At 44.3% G+C, this 23,033-nt stretch overlaps 2 long non-coding RNA genes across 2 annotated transcripts in view; one reads left to right on the top strand and one right to left on the bottom strand.

Moving 5' to 3' along the window:
- LOC109552710 (uncharacterized) overlaps nucleotides 1-23,033 on the bottom strand; it is a 122,228-nt gene that overhangs the window by 22,765 nt on the left and 76,430 nt on the right. Inside the window, exon 5 of the long non-coding RNA XR_002179626.3 lies at nucleotides 9,624-9,775. This is a non-coding gene — a long non-coding RNA (uncharacterized lncRNA). The remainder of the gene's footprint in view (nucleotides 1-9,623; nucleotides 9,776-23,033) is intronic.
- LOC141277858 (uncharacterized) lies at nucleotides 17,043-18,908 on the top strand. Its single transcript, XR_012329723.1, has 3 exons — nucleotides 17,043-17,066; nucleotides 18,548-18,665; nucleotides 18,849-18,908. It is a non-coding gene; the product is annotated as an uncharacterized lncRNA (long non-coding RNA).

Raw genomic sequence — 23,033 nt, 5'->3', positions numbered from 1 at the left:
TAGAGTTGCTGGTAAGTACCCGTGGTCACCTGCAACTTTCTGACTGAGGAATTGCTCTGAGAGCCATCAATGGGGGTGGAGAGATACTATAGAGACCCTTGTTACTATGGCAGCTGCTCAGAGGACCACCCTCCATCTGCCCGGGAATGGCACGCTATGCTGAGGCAGGACAGCTATGGAAGCAGATGGACCTGCCTTCAAAAGTCCTGCCTTATCCACTTGCTGGGTGACCTCGTGCAAGTTCCTGAAACTTTGCTGGCTGCAACGTCTCCCTCTGTGGAATAGAGACAGTCACCCCTATTCCCCTTTACCTCCCAACTGGGACTTTCTGTAACGTTAGTTAGGAATTCAAATTTGGGTCAGAGGGAAAGGAAGAAGAAAAATGAAAAGCCTAAGTAGCATTTGAGCAAAATTTCTCTCTGTGACCCCAAACAGACTTTGTTAAGTGCTGTAATTTCTGGAATGGCAGCCCTGGAGGTGGTGGCCAGGCAGTCATTTGAGGGTGGGAGTAGGTAAGAAGGGAACACTTGGGACACTGCTTCTGGATCACAGGACACTGGGCTATGCTGCCCTTTGGTTAGAGAACCACAGGCTTTCAGAATCAGTGGGGGAGGTCTCAGTCTAACAGTGAGAGAGGAGGAGCTCAATAACTGGCAGCCAAGATCATGCACTGAGTTAACGTAGATGCTTAGATGAGGCCCCAGCATCGGGCTCTTTCCTTGTCCACCCCGTGTGCCTTTGGTCTGGGAAAAATCACATTAAGATGCTGTCATCACAGTGTGGCTTCTTGTTCCTTTCTCTTGGTTGCCTGCGACTATTATTTTAAGTACCAAAGGAAACATTCATGAGAACTTTGAATCTTCCTTGATTTTAATTTTCTTTTGAAACACAATTTCAGGGAAATACCTAAGTCAAGACGGCTTTGTAGGACGATCCTTTCAGGATCTTCTGTTCTCAAATGCTGAGTAAAGACAGACTAGAAATAAGAGAAAACCAAAAAGGCACGGGAACACGTAGATGTAAAACATCCCAGTGTTCAATGAACAGCACAGGACACATGTATACACACTACTATATATAAAATAGGTAACCCACAGGGACCTACTGTTAAAGCACAGGGAACTACATTCAGTATCTTGTAATAACCTATAATGGAAAAGCATCTGAAAAGGAATCTATCTATCTATCTATCTATCTGAATCAATTTGCCGTACACTTGAAAGTACACCACAACATTGTAAATCAACTATACTTCAATAAGGAAAAAAAAAAACAGCACAGGACACAAACCTGTGAGTGGGGGTAGGTGAGGCTGGGGCATGGGGCTCTGGGTCTGAGAGCAGAAGAGGAAAACTGGCCATTTTGGCTCCTTTTGACATAATGGGGAGTAAAAGCACCCCAAGTCAGGTAGGGACAAAGCCAGGCCCCCTATGTGGGACCAGAGAGCACCCCCCTACCTGTGAAATGAGACTGAAGGGAAGCAATGGCCATGGCCTGGGCGGCCACCGGCCACAAGCTGCCGTCCAAGGGAGGGAGAAGGAAGCAGACCTGGCCAGGTGGGCAGGTCAAGGGCAATGCCAGCACCTTGCCAGAGTCTCTGCCCCCGAGAGAAGCCAGAATCATCAGTAGTAGACTTGGTCGTTAACTGGGGCCACTGGGTCAGAAAGGAGGCAACACCACGGCGACAGAGAGGGGGGAACAGAGAGGGAGGAAGAACGCACAGTGAAACACAGCAAGCTCCAACTCCAGAGCCACCTGCAAACCTCAATTCCAAACCAGGAGGCAAGGGTATGCCAGGAAAGACGGTCACCAAAATCAGCAAACAAGTGTTTCAAAGGGACATAAGGAGAAAGAAAGTTGAAAACCCAAGACATTTGTAAAACAAAAAGCAGGCAGACAGGAGGCAAGACCAGCTGGGTATGAAGAAAAACCAGCTACAAATTCTGCTAATGAAAATGTAGTTATTGATAAACTCAATAACTACTGTCAGGTTTAGTTGGGTACAGTTGAAGAAAGACTAAGACAGAAGAGAGCACCGAGGACCTCTCCCAGAGTGTCACGAAATATAGTTTTTTATTAAGATTTTATTTTTTAAATAAATTTGTTTATTCTATTTATTTATTTTTGGCTGCATTGGGTCTTTGTTGCTCTGTGTGGGCTTTCTCTAGTTGCGGCGAGCAGGGGCTACTCTTTGTTGCGGTGCCCAGGCTTCTCATTGCGGTGGCTTCTCTTGTTGCGGAGCACGGGCTCTAGGTGTGTGGGCTCCAGTAGTTGTGGCACATGGGCTCAGTAGTTGTGGCACGCAGGCTTCAGTAGTTGTGGCTCGTGGGCTCTAGAGCACAGGCTCAGTAGTTGTGGTGCACAGACTTAGTTGCTCTGTGGCAGGAAGGATCTTCCCGGACCAGGGATTGTACCCGTGTCCCCTGCATTGGAAGGTGGATTCTTAACCACTGTGCCACCAGGGAAGTCCCCACAAAACATTCTTAAAATGGGAAAGAGAATGTCTGAGATGTGTAGGCTTAACTGAGAAACGCTAATATATATACAACTGGATAGGAGTTTCAGAAGATGAGAACGGAGGAAATGGAAAAGAATTATTTGAGGAGATCATGGCTGAGAGTTTTCCAGATTTCAAATAAACACATACTGAGCAACACAACGCAGGGCTCCACCAGGTGGGCCTGCGGGGAAGCTCACCTCTTCCTTCAGTGGATGTTGTTACAGGCACTATCTCATCTAATGCTCACAGCCACCTTCTGGGACAGATGTGACAGTTCCTGTTTTCAGACGAGGAACCTGGGAGACCCAAGGGTGGGCAGGTTTGCCTGATGTAATTTGGTCACAAATGGTGGAGCTGATCTCAGGCAGAAATCTCCAAGTTGAGACAGGGTGACCAGCTTGTCTTGGTGTGCCCAGGACCGTCCTGGTTTTAGCACAGAAGGTGCCATGTGTAATGGAGCCCTTCAGTCCCAGGCAAACTGGGATAGTTGCTCACCCTAGGTTAAGTGCATGGACTTTGGAATTTGATAGACCTCAGGATGAGTTCCATTTCTTCACTTCCTGACTGTGTGTCCCTGCGCAAATTATTTAACCACTCTAAACCTCAGAGTATTATCTGTAAAATGGTAACAATAGAGCCAACGTGCAGATTAAATGGTGATTCACTTACAGCTCTTAGTCCTATACCTGGCACCTGGCAGGCACCCAATGAATGGTAGCTGTTGTTACTTATATCATTATGTGGACAAAAACGTTGCCTGCCATTCCGGTAAACAAGGGAAGTGTCCCACCACCTGCCACTGCAACCAGCCCTGATGGTGCACCCTGAAGGGAATTCAGGATGGAGAAAAACAGGATACTGGCCCTAGATAGTTAGGATGCTTATCAAAGGAATAATTTCAGTGAGCCCAGACTCTTGTATCTTCCCACACATAGAAAAGCATTAAAATCATTAACTTGAGATATTTGTTTTTGTCATTAGAAGTAATGTTTGGCTCTTCAACTACATCAAAAACTCCTACGTATCCTGGTTCCTCCCTTACCTCTTTGGAACAGTTTCTCAGAGCTATCTGAGAGGCTGATTCCCAGGCTGTAGTCCTCGGTAAGGTCTCCAAATAAAACAGAACTCTCAGCTTTTTATGTGTGTGTGTTTTTTTTCAGTTGACAATTACTACACAATTTGTATGTTTCCCACTATGATGCTCCACCTGTATAGAGCAGGGCCAGCTCCCAGAGGCCTTGGATGCCAGGATTAAGGGTATGGATGTCATCTTTTAGGCCAGCAGTCCTAAAATCTAACCGTACATCAGAATCAGTTGGGAGCTTTGTTTAAGACCTAGATACCTAGGACACATCGTCAAAAATTCTGATTCAGCATGTCTGGAGGAGGGCCTGCTGGTTCACAGCAAGAAGTCTCTGAAAATTGTTTATATACCACTGAAACTTTAGAAAACATTATAATCAGTGTGTTGGCCAGTTTTGCTGTCTATGAATGCTTTGAGTTGTGGCAGGCCTTAGCTGCGGTCAGATCCGCAAAGTTAACTCAAGGTTAAAGCCCTCTCTTAGCCAAGACAGGAGAAAAGGCCATTGTTTTGTTTTGTTTTGTTTTTGTCTTTCTTTTGTTTTGTTTCTTGAGGCTTGAGCTTGCAGGAGGGTGAAACTATGAAGCAGCTTGTTGAGGCCCCCAAAGATTTCTAATGAGTAGGGCAAATGCATGATTCTTGTTCCTCTGTCCCAGGGCTGTGCTTCCCAGACCACACTCCTGGCAGCTGTCCCAGGCTCCCACCTCTGCAGAGGAAGGCATTCCCTCCCCATGACCTCATCAGAATGCATCCCCGCCTCAGGCCTCCTCACCACCAATTCTTCATCAACACAGGCCCCTCCTGCAAACAGAGTGGGCACGGTACAGTCTGTGTTCTTTAACCCTGAATCTTCAAGATGGGGACCTGCTCCGGGGCGTGAATCATCCTCAGAAACAGTCTGGCTTACAGCAGGTTACTGAAGTGTTTGGAGATTGCAAAACAGCAAACAGTATACTTTTATGCAGAATATCTGTGAACATTTTCTTAAAGCAAATTAGCAGACCAAAAAAGCAAAATAATGCCTATTTCCACCCTTTGCCCTTCAAACTGACATAAACAAAAAGGAAATCATTAAATCAGACCTCAGGGCAATGAAGAGATAGTGCCTTATCTTGTTTTACCAAAAGGACTTACATAACTTTGAATAACTTCTTCTCTCATGGCACACTGGGCATTATTCAGGGAATGAACATCCTGCTAAATGATAGTTTAGAAATGCTGTATAAGTGAGAAAACTCCAAACTGGGAGGTAGAGAGATGTGGGTTTGTCACCAATGGGTCCAATGACCTTTGGCAAAGGCCATCTCTCTCTGGGTAGAGGTTCCTCCTCCATGAGAGGGGGTGGGGTGGAGTGGGAGGTGACTAAGGTAGGTGTTGGTGGGATTAGTTTAGAGTTGTGTGGTCCAGTGCAGTGGCCACTAGTCACAGGTGGTATTTAAATGTAAATTAACTAAAATTAAATAGAACTAAAAATTTAAATTTTCAGTTGCACCAGCCACATTTCAAGTGTTCAAAAGTCATATGAGGCTAGTGGCCACCATATTGGACAGTGCAGATAAAATATTTCCATCGTTGCACAAAGTTGTATTTGCAGCACTGGCCTAGATTGGAAAGTATGCAATTCCATTCTACCACTTTCTTCATATTGTGCCCCTGACAGACACTGCTAATCGATCACAGTATTCTTTCCCTCTGCATCCTGATGTGTCTTCATTATCTTTCTCAGAGATCCTGGAATATGGTGTGAGACAAATTTTGTGCTTCCAGGGACTAGATCTGAGTTCTTAACCTTTTCTGTCCTGTGGCCCCTTTGGCAGTCAAATGAAATCTATGGATTCCCCTCTCAGTAGAATGTTGTTAAATGCATGAGACAAAATACCAAGGATTACAGAAGAAACCAATTATGTTGATATAACTTTCAATATAATCGAAATAAAGAATAAATACTTGACATAATAATAGATATGCTTCTTTACTAATGCATCAAATGAGATCTGGTGGCAAGTAATTTTTTACTTATAATGTTATCATTTTGCTGTAATTTTGAAGTAATGTTGAAAATAAAAGATTATTTTGAGATTTTTGCAATATCTATAATGAGATATAAAAAATAAGTACGACTTCTTTGGTGAAAAAGTCACAGATAGTGCCAACACTATTGTGGGGTGTTACCTTTATTTGTAATTCAAGAAAATGCTAAATTTCAGTTAGTAATGAAAATAAAGATTTAAACCTTTTGTGTGCACTCATTGAATTCTATCCACAGATCCCTTAGAATTCCATGGACCCTGCTGAGGAGTCCCTGAACTAGGTGATCTGTGATGTCCCTTCCAGATTTGCCATTTTGTGGCCACACAAAATAAATTTCTCCAATTTGTTCATGCATGCATGGAGGGTCAATGTGCCAAGACTGCAGTCCTTAATCATGATCCCCCTTCTTCGAGAACATTCCATGTAGTTGGGAAGATATGGTGTGGGGTGATGGGGAGGTCTGTTAGGAATGGGGAGGAGAGGGGAGCAGGGAATGAAGAAGGGGATCAGGGGAATAATGGAGAAATCTCTGTCACCTCTGTCACCTCCTGTGGTGAAGATAGGAGGACAGGGGTTAATTGTCACTGCTGACTGCAGCTGACCACAAAGTCATTCCCTCCATGAAGAACGCAAAATTAATACCATGAACTCAACATGTGAAGCTAGAAAACCAAATGGTTAGCATCTGGAGATGACACCCCCTCTTCCTAGTGTCCTCCTCCCCAAAGGCCTTTTATGTCATGACCTTCAAGACTTTTTGGACCATTTGATATCTTTTTCAAAACAAATGGAATGACCATTAGTGAAAAAGGAGTTTCTACAAACACCAGTGACAGTGAGGAGATAACTATTTATAGCTTGGGCTCTAAAACCAACATATTCTCATTTCTTACGGTACCCGGAGCCAGATCTATGCCAGTGAAAATTAATTTACACAAGAATTTCTTTTCAGTTTATAAGAAACATGTGCCTGCTACTTTCTTCTGGGAATTCTGACAGATCACAAATTCAGTCAAACTTACAAAAATTAGCTGGCTGCAGCAGAAATACCCAAATCAAACCTGATTTCCCATTAATCAACATTTCATGATCTTGGAGCCGAGCAGGAAATCTATCTACAGTCTCTCCTCTGGCAGAATACGCTCCCATACCAGCCAAGGAAAGTCCGTCTCTTTCTCTGACAGGGAATGCATTATTTCATTCCTTCAGCCTTTTGTCATTCATTTACCGATTCATTCATTCATTCATTTTGCAAGTAAGTACTTTTAGTTACTGTGTTTGCAGCCCAGGATTAGACATTACAGGGATGAGAACTAACATTTATTGGGCACCTTCTGTGTGCCAGGCACAATAGGATATTTTTTCTCATCTGTTGCCATCTTTAATTCTCACAACCACCCTAAATTGTTGGAATTATTATCTAGTACTAGATATGAAGACCTCGAGGCTCAGAGAAGTAAAATAATTAACTAGTTAATTAATCAGCTACTAATAAGGAATTTCCTACTTAACTAATTCCTTAGAAAGGAAAAAAAAGTATGATTCTGATTCTCCAGGGGTCTAAATCCAGATGGGGAGACAGTACTGATACAGCTACAGTTAGAACTATTGATATGAGAAATAATAAAATAGCAATGCAAGATACATTGATTACGTTTTGAAATGAGAGAAGAGATAAGAAAGGTATAGGGATCACTGTGGTCTGGGATGGTCAGTGAAGGTAGGCTTACATCAAAGGATGGGAAAGACGAGGCTATTGGGAAGGGGATGAAAGAGGACATTCCACGGAGTGGGGTGGTGGTGAGCAAAGGTCCAGAATCAGAAATCAAATGTAGTTTGGAGGTGGGGTGGAGCATGCCATGAGGATACAGACCTGTTACAGTGAGGATATTTCTTAGCACAGTGCCTTATGTGTACTAGATAAATACTTGATGAAGGAACAACCAGATGCATAAGAGAATGGAAGAGTGTGTGGCTGGGAACAGGGCTGGCTAGATGCGGCCAGCCTGGGTTACAGAGGGCTTTGTCAGGCTGAGGAATAGTGTGTCCACTCCTGGGAACATAGTGAAATCCATTCCCCTGGAATCTAGACCACACAGGACTTTGGAGAGAGATTTGGTCTGGAGAGAAGGGGATCAGATGTTTATTCCTGATTCTTTATTTGTAAGGCATACCTTAGAGGCAAATATATTAACATCATGAAATCAAAACCCAATCTAACAAAGAGCTCAGGTAACCAAAAAAAAATTTTCTTAAGTATAATCATGTACAAGAAACCTAAACATCCCATGATAGAAGAGTGGTTAAGTAAATGATGAGGCAAGACTGGAGATAGGACGACCAGTTAAGAGCTGCTGAGAGCTGACAGTAAGGGATGGAGAAAAGTGAACGGATTTTAGAGATATATTGGAGGTAGAATCCCTAGGACATGGTGACTGATGAATGTGAGAGATGGAGAGAGTGGTGTCAGGGATAATTAATGCCTGTGTTTCTGGCTTGGGCAACTGAGTGGATAAAGGTGCTATTTACTGAGATGGGAGGACACTGGCGGAGCCGGTGGAAATGATAAATTCAGTTTTCAACACATTGAGCTTGAGACGTGACCAAAGATACTCATCACACAGTTGGTTATATAGGTCTGAAGCTCAGGAGAGACGTCTGAGCTAGAGACGTAGATTTAAAAAGCACTGGCTTATAGCTGGTAAATGAAGGTGCGGAGATGGACGGGGTTGCCCTGGCAACACGTGTAGAGTGAGAAGTGGTCTAGGACAGAGGCTTGAGGAACCCCAACATTTACGGGGTGGATAGAAGTAATGAACCCCAACATTTAAGGGGTGGATAGAAGAATGCCCAGAGTGGAGACGGATAAGGAGCAGTCAGGGAAGTAAGAGAAAAACCAGGGAAGGGAGATTTGTGGTCAACAGCATCAGATGGCGCTAAGAGGTCAGAAAAGAAAGGGACTTAGTGTCCACTGGATTTGGCAATGAGAAGGTCATGGGTGACTGTGGTAGGGACAACTCCCATGGAATAGTGGGGACTGAAGCCAGTTTAAGTGGTGTGAGGAGCGATCGGGAGGTGAGAAGTTTAGCCAAGCTGTTTAAGAAGCTAGACTGTGGAGGTGATAAGAGATATAAGGTAACAGCTGAAGGGAAACAGAGGATAAGGAAAGGTGGTGTTAGGATGGGACAGACATAAACACCTTTAAATGCTGTTAGGAGAAGAACCACTGGAAAGGACATGGAAAAGACCTGGAAGGACATATGCTGAAATGTTAACAGTGATTATCTGTAGATTCTGGAATCAAGAGACCTCTGAATGTCCGAAAACAGTCCAAATAGTATTCACTGCTGTTTTGGTATTATCTATTTTATTATTACAGAATGCTCTGAAATCCATCAATTTACACATAGCTTCACTCAAATATGCAGAGATTTGATGGATGGGAATATCCTGCTGCCTGACTACGCTGGAGAGCAGAGGAAGCATTTGCAATGATCAACACTGGTGGTAGCCAGCATCCAACATGGCCCCCGAGGATCTACATCTCCTGGTATTCAAGCCTTTGTATGAGCCCTTCCCACACTGAGTCGGGGCTGCCTGTGTGACTAAGATATATCGTACAAATGACAATTAGGACCAAGGATAGGCACTACCACTTCAGCCCTGGTCTCTTATATTGCTCGCTCTGGATGAAGCCAGCTGCTTTATCTTTTTTTTTTTTTTTTTGCGGTACGCGGGCCTCTCACTGTTGTGGCCTCTCCCATTGCGGAGCAACAGGCTCCGGACGCGCAGGCTCAGCGGCCATGGCTCACGGGCCCAGCCGCTCCGCGGCATGTGGGATCTTCCCGGACCGGGGCACGAACCCATGTCCCCTGCATCGGCAGGCAGACTCTCAACCACTGCGCCAACAGGGAAGTCCCAGCTGCTATATCTTAAAGACACTCAGGATGCCCCACAGAGAGGCCCACATGGAGGGAAAAGGCCCCTGGCCAAGAGCTAGCATCAACTCACCATCATAAGAGTGAGCCACTTTGGATGAGGATCCTCCAGTCCCAGTCAAGCCTTCAGGTACAGCTCCAGCTGACACTTGGACGGCAACTTCAGGAGAGACCCTGAGCCGGAGCCTCCAGCTGAGCTGTTCCCAAATTCCTGACGCACAGAAACTGTGAGAAATGTGAAATGATTATTGCTGTTTCAAGCTGTTACATTTTGGGGTGATTTGTCATGCAACAGTAAACGACTAATGCAGGCACCTTGCACACTTTATGGGGCCCATAGGAGGCTTTATTCACTAGACAACAGTCTGGATGCAACGGCATTTCAAAACAGATGTACTGATGTGTGTTAGGTGTGAATAATGGGCCACATGCTCAGACATCCTTCTGTGTGTGGAGCACCAACTCTCCTACCCCATCGCACATAAATGGACAATACTGGTTGTTTTGCAAATAATATTTAATACTTAAGTGTTGTACATGACTCAAATATGAGTCAAGAGTGTGTGAAGGCTTTGTGATGCTGTAGTTTCAGGATGTAATTTTGGTGCAAGTGGACTTGAACAGTTTCAAATTGTATAATTAATGATATTCCATTTCCATGACAACTACTAATTAATCCTGCCTGTTAGTGTGAACTTTTAGCCTGTGCGAGTTTAAGTCCTCCTAGCTGACATGGGAGAGCAAATTACCTCAGGCTTTCATTTTTTAATAAAATGACTGGCAGTGGAAGGAAGGAAGGGGTCGGGTAGGTGGTGGGGTGCTACTCCCTGGGAACCAGTGGACCACGAATTCAGCATCTGAGCTTATCAAATCCCCTGAGGTCAGGGGATAGCCCTTTTCCACCTGTTTTCTCATTGCTGGCACACTACTTGGCACATAATACTGGCTCATTAAATATTTGTTGAACAAATAGCAGTTGAATAAACCATAGTTCCATTCATCCTCCCCTCTCCCTCTCTGTACTCTTAGAATTTAACAGAAACTCTTTAGAAGGTTTCAACCTGTTCCACCTCTGCAGAAGCTCACTGAGGGAAAGCGTTTCACATGGGAGTGGAAGCATTTTTCCGGGGCCAAAGACAGTAGCAATCTCCCTTCCCCCTCCCACCTCCTCATGACCCGGGAAGTGAAACTGGAGGGTGTGGAACTGGAATCCTTCCACAGACCCCTCTCCTCTCTGTCAGCACAGTGCCTGGCACACAATGGGCCAGGCACACATCACTGACTGATTGAATAAGTGAAGCACCAGTGGGAAAGTCAGTCACCGATAGCCATGGTGGCAGTGTATCCAAGCAGGACCCTATGGAACCTTCCCAGAACAGCCTTCCTCACCCATGTCCTCTGCCTGCCTCAAAAACTGTAGCCTCCTACGCTTCCCTGAGTTCCAAAGCGTACATTTAATCAGAGAAGTTGAGAAAATGAAGAAAGAAAGGAGAACAAGCAAGGAAGGCAAAAATAAAAATAGTTTAGCCATTAAACAAAGTCAAGGACCTTTAGTTCCTCCTCAAGGGCTAGAGATAATATCCTGAGCCACGTCCTTTGAGCTGTTTTGCAGAGACTGAAACCCTCACCAGGTGGAAGAAGTTAACTGTAAGCTGACCACAAGCAGGGAGACCCCAGATGGGTTGGAACCAGAAAGTTGATGATGTTGACCCCTGATTACCTCACCATCAACCAATCAGAAGACTGTTCATGAACTGATCACGTACCCCCCAAACCCCTCCCTCACCCTGTCTTTAAAAACCCTTCCCTGAAAGTCTTTGGGGAGTTGGGGTCTTTTAAGCATTAGCCGCCCTGAACTCCTTGCTTGGTGCCTGCAATAAACACCGCACCGTCCTTCGCCACAACCCGGTCAGGAGATTGGCTTTACTGCATAGGCAAGTGGACCCAAGTTTGGTTTGGTAACAGCAGAGGCTTGGGGGGGGTGTCTGAAAATCTAGTGAAGAGTCTCATTCTCATCCAGATAGGCCCCCCTGGTTTCATTTTGTGGCCCAGGGGTAGAATGTGGCACCTGGAGACACTTTGGCTTCCCAAACAAGCTTTCCTCCTACTGTCCTTTGAAGGGAGGCAAATCTCCCTCAGGGCAGTTAACAGATTTGTGGCTGGCCCTGGTCACTGTGGTCACTTCCAGAAGGAAACAAAAATAGTTCTCCACTCCCACATCCTGACCAGTGTAGGGCAGGCAAGCCACTTGCCAAGCCAGACAAAGACATTCCTGGCTCCCTCTGGGGCATTCTTTGAGCTCATCACCTGGGCCTGATGACAAAAAGAGGAACTGTTGTTGTGGGACTTGAGGGCCAGGGGGCTTTGATGGGTGACAGGGAGGATCCAGGTCACCCTGCTGCGACCACCAGCAGCTCTTTAACTTCCATGATGATTTGTGGATCTGCCGGACAGATGGATGGCTGGAGATTGGCAGGAACACTTGTCCTGGATTTCGGTAGATTGGGGACACTAGGCAGCCTGTTGCTGGAATATTTGTAGCAAGAACACTTGTTTATGAAACGAGATACCTCTTAATAACCAGCTCTTCTTGCCTCTCCGTTTTTAAATGATGGAGGCAGCTGGTCCTGAGAGAGGACAGCATAACACAGGAATTAGAACAACTGTGTGTCCAGACCAGCCTAAAGGCTATGGATGAGTTGGGCAAAGCGTGTTTCTGATGTTCTCAGGTGCCCCTCTGGGGAGCATATTTTGAGCCCACAGATGCTTCTGTGCTCACTCCCTCCTCTGCTCTATCAAAATCTTCTCTCTATAAAGGCTCTGCTATCAGTCATGGACACTGCAGTGAGAATTAAAGTCATGCAAGGCTTTTCTCTGAATGTGCCTCTAATGAGTTAAAGTCTCATCTGTGAGTGGTGGTCTACTTTGGTCTATCAAAGGCCACAGTGCAAATCTTGATTAAATCAAAGAAATTCTGGTGCTGATACTTTAGAAAAAAGAAGTTAAACAGTTTTTACTTTTTCGAAGAACTTTCAAAGTACACTCATAAACTTTTCCACCTTCTTGTAAATTTGGGAAGTAAGCTGGATAATTATTTTTATCTTCATGTTGCACAGAAGAAACTGAGGCAGAGCCCTTAAATGATGTGCACAAACTCCAGGACGCGTCCATGGGCTGGCATTGGCATGAAAGGACTCAACTCAGGATGAACGTCTTTCCAGGGACTATACATTCCTATGTAGGCCAAAGACAGCTCCACACATTGGCTGTCTCTTCCATGTGCTAATTGCTTTATGACTAGCTATCACTTAATCCACATAACAGTCCTTGGAGGGGGGGATTTGGTCCCCCTTTCACAGATGTAGGCATGGGGGCTCAGAGAATTTAAGCAATTCATCCAATTTCTTACAGCCAGAACGTGGCAGCACTGAGATTTCAGTCCAAGTCTCTCTAACTCCTAGCTGTGCCTCCTGCTCTTAGCAGGTCATTTAGAGACTCCCCACATCTCTCTTAGTCCCCGAGCAGAGGGGGATGGGAACTGCACAAGAGGCTGTTGCTCCACCTCTGATGGGGGGAGGGCTCCTGGGGACCTTTTCAAGTCTCTGTGGAACAGCAAGTTCCCATGCATGTGAAGATCTGCTGAGCTGGATGTTAAAAAAAAAATGCACCGTTAGCTTTTTGAAGCCACATCACATTTTAGTGATTTATCATCCTATAAAGGCAGAGGAGGGCAAAAACAAAATATGGGAATAAGTGGTTTCCTATGGAGAGAAGGGACTAGCCCCTGCCGCGTTGTTTGTTTATATAGGAGGGCAGATGGAATTCCTCTCCTGAATGCCTCCGGCAAGGGTCTCCATCCTCTGAATTCCTCTTCTGTGCTATCACAAGACAGGGAGTCTCGTAAAATCAAGAAAGGGATTCAGTGACTTCTGCTTCACAACCCTCTCCCCACCACCAGAAGCCTATTGATTAGAAAGGAAAGGTAACAGCCCCTCTAGCAAAGCTACCCAGCAATTCTTTGAAATAGTCAGAGCTTCTCCCAGCCCATCAACTTTCATTTATAAAACACTTACCCAATGTCCATTTGTATGAGGTGTCATTTATATATTCACACACATAAATATATACATAGTATATACAACTCATCCTCATCATAACTAGCTAATACTTGGCGACACTTACTATGCCCTAAGCACTGCTCCAAGAAATTTACATGTAAGAACTCAACTCATCCTCATACTATCCCTATGAGATAGGTAATTTATGATGCCACATTTACAGATTTGGAAAATGAGGCACAGAGAAGTAAAATATCTTGGCCAGGGATATACATAGGTTTGAACCCAGTCCTCCTGAATGCAATGGATTGCTCTTACCCGTCGTTAAAAAGCACCTCCAAGAAGATCGGAAAGCCTGACTAACGGAAGTGTGGACAAATGTCTGGGGAGAGCAGAGCAGGGAGGGACCACCTGCCTGGGAGAGGCCCGTGGTGAGAGCAGTTTTCATTGAGGAAGGAGTCTGTGAACTGACAGCCTACCTCTGCTGATAAATTCTTTCCTGCCCTTATGGTCGATGGCTGCCCCTTATTCTCTCCATGGGAATGGAGTAACAACGAGGTTAGTATTAGCAGTAGTAGTAGCAGCAGCAGCAATGCAAGTGGCAATAATGATGCAATGCTTCATTTACCCAGCCCTGTGGCAGGGGTCCAGCGCTTTAGATCTGCAAATTTCCTTGATCACTGAAACCTAATCTTTTAAGGGCAACCTGTGTGTTAGCTGCAGTCTATGTTATGTTATCGAAGCCCCTCAACAATTCTGTGAGGTGGCTCTTGCTATTCCCATCGTGCCAATAAGGAAACTGAGGCTCAGAGGTGTTAACTTGCACACTTCAGTGGCCTGGTTAGGATGGAGTTGGGTTTGAATCCACGTCTGCATGAGTTTCCCACTTCCCCTTGCTACCATTTTAACAAAAATCTTTCTAAAATATGCTTCACCGGTACGTACTTTCCTTAGTAAACATGGAGCAACACAATCCAGCTTCTTCTTGGTGCTGCAAGGCCATCTATGAACACAAGCCACTGTCTGCAGTATGTGCTCGAGCACTAAGGAAGGACCTAGTAATTGGCTTGAGCCATCACTTACTTGGCCAGAACGGCTCGGTTGCCCATTACCTCCCCAGAGATCCTGCTAGGGATTATTAAGTTTTATGGGGTGATGGAGCTTTATAGCCCTATAAATAGCTCGGTCTGTCTTGTTCTCAGAGCTGTTGTTTTTTCAGATTCCCACCTTGTGACCTTTTTTGTTCTCTGTCATCACTTCTTGAAGCCAGTTGCCTGCACATCTATTTCCATGACTTCCACGCACTTCCCCATTTTCTGTTTGGAACTGAGTGTGGAGCAGAATCAAGATTGCCCATGGAAACCAAGGACTGTGGTTTTTTTTTTAAAAATTTTTTATATCTTTATTGGAGTATAATTGCTTCACAACATTGTGTTAGTTTCTGCTATACAACACAGTGAGTCAGCTATATGTATACATATATCCCCATATCCCCTCCCTCTTGAGTCTCCCTCCCACACTCCCTATCCCACCCCTCTAGGTCGTCACAAACCACTGTGCTGATCTCCCTGTGCTATGTGGCTGCTTCCCACTAGCTATCTATTTACATTTGGTAGCATATATATGTCAGTGCTACTCTCTCACCTCATCCCAGCTTCTCCTCCCCTCCACCCCGTGTCTTCAAGTTCATTCTCTACATCCGCATCTTTATTCCTGTCCTGCCACTGGTTCATCAGTACCATTTTTTTAGATTCCATATATGTGTGTTAGCATATGGTATTTGTTTTTCTCTTACTTCACTCTGTATGATAGACTCTAGGTCCATCCACCTCATTACAAATAACTCAATTTGTTCCTTTTTATGGCTGAGTAATATTCCATTGTATACACGTGCCACATCTTCTTTATCCATTCATCTGTTGATGTACATTTAGGTTGTTTCCATGAAGGACTGTGTTTAAAATGAAGTAAAATACAATCTGTGCCCATGGCAGAACCAGCCCTTTGATTGGGCTTCCCAGAGAGCTTCCTGATTTTTTTTTTTTTTTTTTTTTGCAGTATGTGGGCCTCTCGCTGCTGTGGCCTCTCCTGTTGCGGAGCACAGGCTCCGGACGCGCAGGCTCAGCGGCCATGGCTCACAGGCCCAGCCGCTCCGCGGCATGTGGGATCTTCCCAACCGGGGCACGAGTCTGTGTCCCCTGCATCGGCAGGCGGACTCTCAACCACTGCACCATCAGGGAAGCCCAAGCTTCCTGGTTTATAACACTGTGTCATTGGCACAGACAGTGACATTTCCACAGTTTGACAGGTCTGCAAACAGAAACTCAAGGATATGAACTGGCTTGCTTAGACTCACATGAACTCATGAACTGGGGTTTGAAATCAGATCATTTTAATGCCTAGCTTCCTGCTGTGCCCACTGGGTTGGTTGGCAGCGTGTAACAACGGTCAGATGCTTCTAGCCACTCATCTTTGGCTTCACTGGGACAGTGACTTATCTAGCAAGGTAGGGTTAAAAAGGTCCTTGGAATCAGGACTCATACACTTAAAGAACCCTCAGATAACTGTCTCAGCTCAAAAGCATCTCTCTCATGGACCCTGAAGCCACTCCATGAGACACTGATGGCCATTGGAAATGTTTTTATTGGGGGGAGGGGGAGGACAGTAAGCCACTAAGCTACTATAGCTCGTTAACACTTTAGCAATAATTAATTTATCATTCATTCATATGCCAGGTATCAAGTATCCTGGCCTTTAAGGTTCAAATGAAATACAGTAAGCTCAACCTCATTCCATGTGTGGTGGGAACCTCCCTCTCCCTCCTAATTTTTCCATGGATTCTGGTGGGGAAGGGAGCTTGAGCTTTTCCTCATCACCGTGGGCTGTGAGTGCCAGGATCTGATGAATTAATTCTGTGGATTCCCCATACCTGTCCTCTCTGGCTTCACTCCAGATGTGCAACACCGCTCCATTTCTTTGATTTCCCACAGAAAAAAATGATTCATACAAGGTTTCTATAAGTGCAGCATGTGTCACTGAAGATTGAGGATATGGTGAAACATGGTTCCATCACACCCTATAAACTCCAGATTCAAATATCAAATTCTTCTGCTCTTGAAAAAGTCCCTTGGCCATTTCTACTGACCTGGGTTCCTGCCATGTACACAGACTCTCTCCCTTCCTCTTTTCTCTCCTCTGTTCCCCTCAATTCTAGTTCATTTCTTACGCTAAGCAAATAATCCTGTTCTCTCTAACCTCTGTCTCATCAGATAACATTTCCTCGTCCACTGCACATTCAGCCATTCATTTATTCAACAAGGATTAAGCAATATTCACTATGAGGCGCCATGCCAGGCACAGCTGAAGATGCAAAGATGAATACGACATGGGTCCTGAGACCAAGGAGCTGATAATCTAGTAGAGGAGATAAGATACACACTGGATAACCAGAACATAAGGTAGAATGTGCTAAGAAGTTGAAGCATGTGGGGAGAGAGGCCATGCTGTAGGTGACCAATGAACAGGGTACAGGTGGACTTAGATCCTTCCTGGAAGGGGGAGGAAGAGGTCTGAAGCCTGAGGCAGCACAACCTGAGTGAAGTGCAATAGCTGAGAACCAAGGGAGCTGAGGGGTTGGGGGGAAGGACTTGAGAACCTGGGATTCTGCACCCAAAGAAGGGATCAGGGCACAGGAAGCCCTTAGAATGATATTTCTCCCTCCTACCTCCACCTCCATATCCTGACTCTCTTATCAGGCCGGGCTAGAGCTGGGTGAGAAGAGAAGTGGGCTCTCCCCAGGAAGCATGGGTTGGACGACTTGGACTCTCTGATAAGAGCAATGGCCAAGGTCATCATTCACAATTCTGTCCGTGTAACTATTAGAGGAAGCACCTGGCACACAGTAGGTGCCCAATGACTATGTGCTAAATGAATGAATGGAGGGTGAACAGGACTGAAAACGGCTGTTTGGGTTTGGTATAGGATATAATTTATCCTAGTGAAAAGACAGAAAGATATCAGAATTGGGGTCAGGGGTCATGAGATCTGGATTTTAGCTCTGGATTTAGTTCTCTTTTACTTTCTAGCTTGGGCAGGAGATCATTACCCACTCATTCATCCATTTGTTCAATGAGCAGTACCAGTATCCACTCCATGTCTAACTCTAGGCAACGAAAGCTGAATAAAGACTCAAGTGTTACGGTACAGACAGAAATATACCAAATGTTGAAATAATTGTATAAATTTTAGAAAAGAGAATTTTATAAATATTAGATATTTTACAAATATGAGGGAATCTCTGAGATCCCTCCCAGACTGTTGCAGGATTAGACAGGATAGAATGACTCTCTCAACCTCCCTTTGTCCAGCCTGTCTGGGCAGTCCAGCTTAAAACAGTATCTTTGGAGTGCGTTTAAATTATTTATACCCTGTGACGCTGGAAATAGTGAACTCTTGCTTCATTCTGACAAGTATCATTGCACTAAAGAGTAGGATGTAGAACACATGGGTCACACTGAAGGAAAAAACATCAACTAGGTTTCCTTTGATCCTGTCCACTAATAACCCCCAGGTGAGTTTAGGAGGAGCTCACACCTTGAAGTGAGAGGCAGGCTCCAGTCTGACCGCCAAGGAGAAGCGTGCATGCTGTGTGTGGACTGAGGGTGTAGAAAGCAAGCCAACTCATGTGCTGGGGTGAAATAAGAGCATTCACCGCTTATTCTAGAAATGTACCGGGACCCAGCTTCCATTTTTACTGCATAGGTGTATGTGTCTATATCATGTAGATTTGCATAGAGGAAAAGACTGAGTGGACATATAAAGTATGTTATTAATAATACCTGTCCCTTGAGTTCTTACTATGTATCAAGTGCTTTGTAAATATTATTTAAGTTGATCCTATAACAAACCTGTGTGGTGAAGTATTCTCTCTGTTTTACAGATGAGGAAAATGCGGATCAGGAGGTGGACTCGCTTGCCTGAGGTCCCAGCAGAGTGGCTAGTGGAGCTTGTCTATTGATGCTGAGCCCCGGCTGCCATGAACCACCACCTCAACAGTGGTGTGTATTAGTGACATTTAATTTCTGGGTGTGCGTGTGTGGGGTGGGGGGGTGGGTGGTTTTAAATGTTCTTCTTGATTATCCATATTTTCTAATTTTTTTCAATGAGTAAATATTGCCTTTGTAATAAGGAGAGAGCAAGAGCGTGATTGAAACATCTCTTCCCTTCTCCCATTCCTTTAGAACCATCCTAGGGGACAAATTCAACTTTTCCTGCATCCTTCCTCTCAACATTCCTGAAGGGCCAGCAGGGCCCAGGCCTCTGCCAGGAATCAGGAACCGAGAGTTCTCATCTGGAAAAAACAGTCTCATGGGGCCTCTTCTGTCACAGTGGTGGTGGTGGGGGTGTCACCTTTTCAGGTGAAAGAGTCAGAACACCCAAGGAATTGTGTCAATCAAGGAGGGTCAAGATGGGACAGCAACCACACTACTTCACTTAGTAAAAACATGTATGTAAGATTTTAAATAGCCAGATTTCAGTGTTAACCATCATTCCTATTTTTGAAAAGCCCAATGAAAATAGAAAAAAAATGTGACCAAGGGGAAAAGAAAATGAGAGCAGAGGTACAGAAGACCAGCCCTGAGGAAGGGAGGTGTGACCACAGGTGTAGAAGGAATCAGAGCAATTGTAGGCAAAGGAAGGTGTGACTACAGCAACAAATTTGAAAACTAGAAGAAATGGTGAAGCAAAAATAGATGCAATGAGATGAAAAACTTGAGTAGATCAATGCTGTAAACTAATACATAAAACCTGAAACAGTACAAAAACAAAAACTAAATAATCTAACTTGTGAATAGAGATACCAACATATTCTTACATATTGATATTTGGGATAAACCTTTGGATCAAAGTATATTATTCTTTTGTTACAATGCTAATGTTTTATTTAGACTTCTACTTCTATATTCATCAACAGATTAAAGGAAGAAAATGTGATCAGATCAATGGAGGTTGACAAGACATTCAGTAAAATTCAGCAGCCTTTCCTAATAAAAATCCTAAGAAGGGGCTTCCCTAGTGGCGCAGTGGGTGAGAGTCCGCCTGCCGATGCAGGAGACACAGATTCGTGCCCCAGTCTGGGAGGATCCCACATGCCGTGAAGTGGCTGGGCCCGTGAGCCATGGCCGCTGAGCCTGCGCGTCCGGAGCCTGTGCTCCGCAACGGGAGAGGCCACAGCAGTGAGAGGCCCACGTACTGAAAAAGTTCTTGGATAGAAAACTTAATATAATAAGAATGTAATACAATTCTAATTGGGATCTCAATGGTTCATATGTCTTCTGGAAAACAAGGCTAGAGGGCTTTACAGGGTATTAAAACATATCACAAAGTCTCTGCAATCAGAGCCAGAAGAGTACTGGCACAGGAATAGATGGATAGAACACAACAGAAAGCACCAGAAGAGTCACAATGTTTGTGACTGTAATATGTGACAAGGGTGACATTTTATTCCAGTTGCGAATGAATATTTCTGTAATAAATGATGATGGCATCACTGGCCATCCATGTGAAAGAAAATAAAGTTGAATCCTTCTCTTATACTGTATTTACAAATAAATTCTAGATCAATGAAAGGCCTAAATGTAAAAAATAAAACAAAAAATACTGAAATCTAGGAAAACATGTATAATGTAGGGAATAGCAATACCTTTCAAACTAAGACAATAAACCTAAAAGCTATAAATGAAAAATAGATGAATTACTACATTAAATTGCTATACTAAATTTGAAATAAATGTATGATACTATAAATAAGATAAAAAAGCAAATAAAGTTGGGGTCAGGGAATAGATGTGCATTGCATATGGCAGATAAAGGATGAAAATCTATAATAGAAAATGCTTATTAATTAAATTAAAAAGATAAGCAGCTCAATAGAAAAATTAAAGAGCAAATCCAAATTGACTGATAAACATATGAAAAGATGCTCAGCCTCGTTACCAATCTAGAAAATGCACAATTGTTACTTACATTGTTACACAAAGTAACAATGGGATATTGTTGGAATTGGGAGATGACGGGAATTTTTGCTCATATACTGCCAATGGAAATATAAGTTATCAACTTTTTTTTTTTTTTTTTTTGAGGAGACAGAAGCAATATGGCAACACCTATTACAAGTAAAAACACACATATCTTCTGACCCAGCAAGCTCACTGTTGGATGTGCATCTCATAGGAATAAAAGTATCAGAATGGAAGACTAGCCACAGGATAATATTAATTGCAGGGTGGCACAGTTATGTGAATGCTGTCCTTGGAGGTGTGTATAGCATACTGGCATTGACAGAAACACGCGTGCAGTGGCCAAACACGGGAAATCAGGCCATAGCCTCTTGGTGGACAAATGGCTGAGTGTATACGGTCCACACATACCATGGAATATTGGGCAACAATTAAAGGGAATGAGTTGGATCTATACCAACTGACTCAGAGGGACTTCCAGGAGGTATCAGGAAAAAGAAAGGCAAGGTGTGGAGAGATGTATACAGCAAAGTCTCAGTTTTTGTGAAATTAACTATGCTCCCAGTCCCCTCATGAAGAAAGGTACTTGAGGATGCATGCCAAGGAGGGAACCGGGGAGGTAAGTTCAACCAAACAAAACCAGATGACACCAAATCAGACCAGATCAGATCAGAGTAAACGAAACCAAACCAAACTAGATCAGAACAAACTAGACCAGACCAAACCAGGCCAAATCAAGATAGACCAGACCAGACCAAACCAAACTAAATCCAACTAAAACCAATCAAACCAGATCAGACCAGAACAAGCCAAGCCAAACCAAACCGAACTAAACCAGACCAGACTAAACCAGACTAAACCCGATTAAACCCAACCAAGTCAGTCAAGTCCAGAGCAGACCAAACTAAACCAGCTCAGACCAGACCAAACTAAACCAAACCTAAACAAAAACACACTGTCAAAGTGTCTCTGACTAAGCATCATGCGTGACATCCTTTTCATGTTAAGATATGTGTGTGTGAGTGTATCTGCATATAATGATGAATGAAATGATGGCTACTAAATTATTAGTGGTGATAGCTCAGTGTGTTGGGAATTCAGGCGATTTTTATTTTCCTTGAACTTCTTTGTGGTGTTCAATTAAAAAAATATAATATAGAGTATATATTATTTACCTAATTAGGAAAAAATTAGAGAGCTTCTCCACTGTCAAAAAATGATTTTTTTATACATCTTTATCGGAGTATAATTGCTTTACAATGTTGTGTTAGTTTCTGCTGTATAACAAAGGGAATCAGCTATATGCATACATATATCCCCATATCTCCTCCCTCTCGAGCCTCCCTCCCACCCTCCCTATCCCACCCCCTAGGTCGTCACAAAGCACTGAGCTGATCTCCCTGTGCTATGCAGCAGCTTCCGAAGAATGATTTTTGAAAAGAAGGAAAAGGGGGAATAAAAGAAATCTCTTCATTCTGCAAGTTAGTAGAGAGCTCTCCTCAGGGTCCTTCTGGCTTAAGTTAGGAGGGCACATCCATCCTAGAGCTTCTGGAACACAAGCAGGACTGCTGGCTGCTAAGCCCCCAAGGAGCCTTGTGCCCACAGTGAGTTTCTGGGCTCCAACCACATCGTGGTGCATCTTCTGCATCAATTTGGCTTCTGCTCTGGGCCTCTTCCCAGGAATTTCGGAGGAGAGAGAGGAGACTGCAGGGAACAGAGTGAGCTGGCGGGTCCCTCTCCAGGGCAGGAAACCCAGCCCTGCTGCGGTGCTCACAGAAACAAAAAGGAAAGTTTACTGTGGCACAGGGCTGAGTCACATTGATGGATAAGAAGGATCTCTAGTTACACTGGCGTGATTACTCAGGCTTTTCTCTCTGTGGGTCCCAGACTGTTCCGGAGTATGGCTTTCCAGGGAGGCCCATGGGATTGAGAAGAGAGTGGGCTCATGACTCTATTTTCAGTTGCCTAATATCTAAAACACAACCCAGGCTCTCGTCTCAATCCTTGCGGGCCAGACCTCTGGTGGAACTTTCTACAATCCCCGGCAGCTCTAACTAAGGGTGGAGGACATCCTTCACCCTCTTTCTCCCCACCGTGGTTGATGTTGGAAGGGAAAGAGTCCCATGGCCACAGCTCAGCATTGCCTCTCTTTTTTCATAGACAGCTTGGGTTTCTGTGGGCTCTCTTTGTTTTTCCCTCTGCCATTCTTTTTCTTGTATCCTCCTGACTGTGTCCTGGGGAAGAGTTAGATCTGACGGCTGAAATATGAAAACATGAACAAATCGCAAAGACAGACAGACAGACAGACAGACATGAGAACTAAGCTCAGGAAATGCCTCTTCCAGTATCTTTCTCAAGTACCCTTCTCAGCTTTGGAGGACATTGACCAAGTCCCCCACAGTGCCT

The sequence above is a fragment of the Tursiops truncatus genome, chromosome 2 (assembly GCF_011762595.2).
Source record: "Tursiops truncatus isolate mTurTru1 chromosome 2, mTurTru1.mat.Y, whole genome shotgun sequence".
In the NCBI taxonomy this organism is placed as follows: Eukaryota; Metazoa; Chordata; class Mammalia; order Artiodactyla; family Delphinidae; genus Tursiops; species Tursiops truncatus.
The sequence above is the reverse complement of the archived record's forward strand: the minus strand, read 5'-3'. Positions and strand labels throughout refer to the sequence as shown.